This window comes from Penaeus monodon, chromosome 3, assembly GCF_015228065.2.
Source record: "Penaeus monodon isolate SGIC_2016 chromosome 3, NSTDA_Pmon_1, whole genome shotgun sequence".
Classification (NCBI taxonomy): Eukaryota; Metazoa; Arthropoda; class Malacostraca; order Decapoda; family Penaeidae; genus Penaeus; species Penaeus monodon.
Genome location: NC_051388.1, coordinates 39,777,126 through 39,782,125, shown reverse-complemented (window position 1 = coordinate 39,782,125; position 5,000 = coordinate 39,777,126).

Genomic DNA, 5,000 nt, shown 5'->3' with positions numbered 1-5,000 from the left:
GATGGGAGAAAGAATAGGAAGAGAAAGGGAGGGTGAGAAAAGGGGGACGAAGAGAGAAAGAGGGAAGAGGAGGGATATAGGGAAAAGGGGGAGAAAGAAAGAGGGAGGGAGAGAAGACAGGAGTGAGGGAGAAAGAGGAAGGAAGGGAGAAAGTGAGCTGGATGGGAGGAAAGGGAGGGAAGAGATTGAGGAAAGAGTAGTAGAAAGGTAGGGAGATGGAAGAGGGGTGAGAAGGAAAAGAGTAAGGGAAAGAGATAAGGAACTGAAAGGGAGAAAGAAGTAATAAGGGAGCGAGAGTGATAAAAGGAGGGAGAGAGACAGATAGACAGGGTTAGAAAGAGAGGGGGAACGGCAAAGATAGAGGGAGGGAGAGAGTGAGGGAGAAAGGAGAAAAAGAGGAGAGGGTGAAAGGGGGTGAGGGATAAAGGAGGGAAGTTGAAAGGAGTAACCGAGAAAGGGGATGGGGTAAAGAAAGAGAGACGGAAATGAAAAGGGGGAGGGAAAAAAGGGGGCAGGAAGGGAGACGGAGCGAGAGAAGGAGGGTGGGAGGGAGGGAGAGAGGGAGAGAGAGTGCCAGGCTATGGGAGGATGAATACATTATATATCACTCGAGGAAATGAGTCTCTCGAATCGTCCATCAAATTAAATTTCCCCGCCGTTGTTTCCCCTCGAGTTCTGACAGCTGTATATATGGGGCTAAATGATGACAGCTATTATGTGGATAATGAAAGAGGGAGAAGAAAGGGGGAAAAGGGAGAAAGGGAAAGGGTTGAGGGAGGGATTAAAGGAAGAAGAAGGGAGGGAGGGTAAGAGGGGGGTGTAGGGAGAAAGGGGAGGGGGTCGGGGAGGGCGTAGAGGGAGACGGGAGGGGGAGGGTAGGAAGAGGGAGGAGGGAGAAAGGAGACAAGGCAGCGGAATGAAAGGAAGAAGAGGAAGGGAGGATAGGAAGGGGAAATGGGAAAAAGTGCAGAGAGGAAAAGGAAAAGGAGGAAGAAGAGGGAAGGTAGGAAGGGGGAAGGAGATGAAAGGAAAGGGAGGAGGGTGAGAAGGAGGGGAGAGGAGGGGATGGGAGGTAGGTAAATAAGGAAGAGAAGGAGAAGGAAGGTAACAAAGGCAGACGGTGAGGGGAAACAGAGAGAAAAGAGGAAGTAACGAGAGGTAAGAGGGCGAGATCGAAAAATGCTCGAAAAAAAAAAAATAAAAAAAAATAAAATAAAAATGTCTTAAAGAACAATAGTACATCTTCTTGGGTCATATCTTAATGCCATAGAGAAGGAAGATCTCCAGTAGAAGTCCAATACTAGCAATGACATTAGGTGATTAAAATGGGTTAAGGGGAAGATGGAGGGGAGAGAGAGGAGCGGGAGAGGAAGAAAAATAAGGAGGGAAGAACAAGACCGAGGAAGAAGGAGAGGAGGAGAGGAGGGGGAGAAGATGGAGGAGGAGGAGAGGAGGAGGAGGAGAGAGAGGGGGGGAGGGAGAGGGAGAGAGAGAGGAAGAGAGGAGTAGAGATAGTAAGAGAAAAAGAGAAAGAGTAATAGAGAAAGAGAGATGGTAAGAGAGAATGTGCAGGAGGAGCAAAGAAAAATAATCCAATGTCAAATACAAGAATAAACAAAACAACTAACAAAAAAGTGCGAAACAACGAGAAGAAATTGGAACAAAGGAGTAAACAGGAGAGGCTTAAGAACACGCCAATGAATAGCATAAAAGGAACAGGCCTAATGAAGCGAGGAAGGGAGGAGAGGGGCTGGTAGGGGAGAGGAGAGGGGGAGGTCAAGAGGTCACACAGGAAAGAAGGTCAACAAGAGAGTTTGCAGGAACAACACTCGCTTCAAGCGGATTCGTGGAGTTGTTCTGTTTCGGATTGCATATACCGTACTTGCAACACCAGTATGAATGCGTACATGTCCCTTTGTACACAAGTAGACATGAATACGAGTAATATATATATATATATATATATATATATATATATATATATATATATATATATATATATATATATATTATATATATATATATATATATATATATATATATATATATATATATATATATATTATATATATATATATATATAAACAAGCGTATATATCTGTTGCATTGCGATAAGCACGTGTTTAAAGTTTTTTTCGTTTTTCTCTCTGCCTGCCTCTCCCTTTGTGTGTGTATACGGCGCTCACGGAAGCACATAAACTGAAAAGACAATTAACGCACGCAGTCTTTCCTTTGTGCAAACAGATAAAAAAATAGATATATAAAAAATAAAAAAATAAATAAAAAAAAGCTAAAAGAACACTGAAAATAAGGGAAACATAGAACAAAAGGAAGATGAAAAGTTCATTTTTTATCGTTCAAGAGATTAAAGCTTTCGGTACAGAAATAGTCCTTTGAGCTCCAAATGGTCTTCGCGTTGGAATTGCTTTCAGAGTTAGCAATGACCTGCTTCCTCCTTCCTTCATTCCTTCCTGCTTTCTTGTGTCTTCTCTCTTATTCCGTCCTTCTTCAACTCTCTTTTATTCCTAGAAAGATCTGTCTACATTCGTCTTTCTTTTTCTTTTCCTTCCTTTCTTGTTCCTTTCTTTGTTCCTTCTACTCTTTTCTCCCTTCTCCCTTCTTCCGTTTCTATTTTCTTATTTCATCAGTCATATTTCTCTGTTTACGTCTTCTATATCTCCTTCTTCTATCTATATCTTCTATCTATATCTCCTGATATTCCTCTTTTTATCTTTCTCCTTTCTCCCTCTATTATCTATTCCTACTTCTCTCTTTCCTTCTTTTCTGCCATCCATTCAGTCTCCTCTCTCCTTCTCTCTGTATGTCTCTTTCCCCCCTTCCCATCTCGCTTTTCCTTCTCTTTCCCTTCCTCTGCATCTCTTCTCTTCCTTATCTTTTCCCCTCCTTCCCCACCTCCCTCTTTCTCCTCTCTTCCTTTCTCCCCTCATCCGCTCCCTATGCAAATGCACACATCTTGCTCTGGGACCTCGTACCAACACGCTACAATGATACAATGAGCAATTCCGGGAAAGTGATGGCTCCTAGAGTCAATACTGTTTGTTCCCCGATATATAATGCCTATAAGGAAGGTGGGTTAAGTGTGGCTGCACTGGGCCAAATCCATTCTTTGGAAAGTACTGTGATTCATGTGGCTTCTGTTTGTCTGTCTGTTTTTTCTGGCTGTCTGCCTGTTTGTTTGTCTGTTTGTTTGTCTGCCTGCCTGCCTGTCTGCATCTTTGTCTGACTATCTATCTATCTATCTACATACATATACTTACACTTACTCTATGTGTTTTGTATGTATATATATCTAGTCTATTTTACCCACCTCCGTCTCTCTCTCTCTCTCTCTCTCTCTCTCTCTCTCTCTCTCTCTCTCTTTCAATATATATATTATATATATTATATATATATATATATATATATATATAGATATATATATATATGTATATATTATATATATATATATATATATATTATATGTATATGTATATATGTATATATGTATATATGTATATATGTATATGTATATATATTGTTATATATATATATTTATATATATTGTATATATATATATATTTATATATTATTTTACATATATATATATATATTTTATATATATATATATATATGTGTGTGTGTGTGTGTGTGTGTGTGTGTGTGTGTGTGTGTGTGTGTGTGTGTGTGTGTGTGTGTGTGTATAGACCTAACTATCTAACTACCTGGCTACTTACCAACCAACCTACCTATTTATCTATCTTTCTCAATATATATTTATCTCTCCTTTATGCTTTCTCTTTCCCTCTCCCTCTCCCTCTCCCTCTCCCTCTCCCTTTCCCTCTCTCTCTCCTTCTCTCTCTCTCTCTCTCTCTCTCTCCCTCTCTCTCTCTCTCTCTCTCTCTCTCTCTCTCTCTCTCTCTCTCTCTCTCTCTCTCTCTCTCTCTCTCTCTCTCTCTCTCTCTCTCTCTCCCTCTCTTCCCCTCTTCTTCCCCCTCTCTTCTTATTTTTAATGTTTACTTATCACTATTAACGGTAATTTCTATGTTTTCTACCATTATCCAAATTAATGAAAATGAGTGGCTTATATATATTGTCTCTTTAAATAACAGTACATATACATTTCTCACAAAAATGCTTTGATATATTTATTTCTACAATCCATTAACTTCATTCCATGAACTTGAACCGCATTATGGTAATGATGCAGAATCCAGAAATGCCTTTATAATCCAATGCGTGTATCATATTACAGTTCATTCATTACTATTTATTTTATATATTATTATTCATTACTTTCATTTTTATCATTAATATTATTTTATTATCGTTTTATTATTATCATTGTTTGATTTTTTTCATTATTATCATTATATGTACTTAAAATCATAAATACCTAACCACATACATATCCATACATATATCTACGTTCATTTACAATTCCTGTATGTAGTAATGCACACGTATCCCTTAATAATCTTATATATTCAGGAAGTAAACACGCTAATTTCGTAATCTACCGTATTTCATAATTCTCGTGACGTTCAGGGACCGAGAAAAGGATTAAAATGGATTAGATATGAGATTAAGTGTTCCAGGACGCGATCCAACTGCATATGGAAGAAATTATTTGTAATGCTTTTAGGATATTATGTAACTGGCAACTGAGATAAGTGACGAGAGAAGGCTCTTTTTATCATCATTATCATTATCATTATTATTGTCCTTGTTATTATCATTATTATCATTTATATTACTAGTATCACCGTCATTATTATTAGGATATTATGTTATTGTCATAATTATGTTATTGTCAAATTGTCATAATAATAATAATTATTATTATTATTATTATTATTAATATTATTATTATTATTATTATTTATTATCATTTTTTTTATTATCATCATCATTATTATTATTACTATTATTATCATTATCTTTATAATTACTATTATCATCATTATTACCACTACCATTATTATTATCATTATCATTATTGT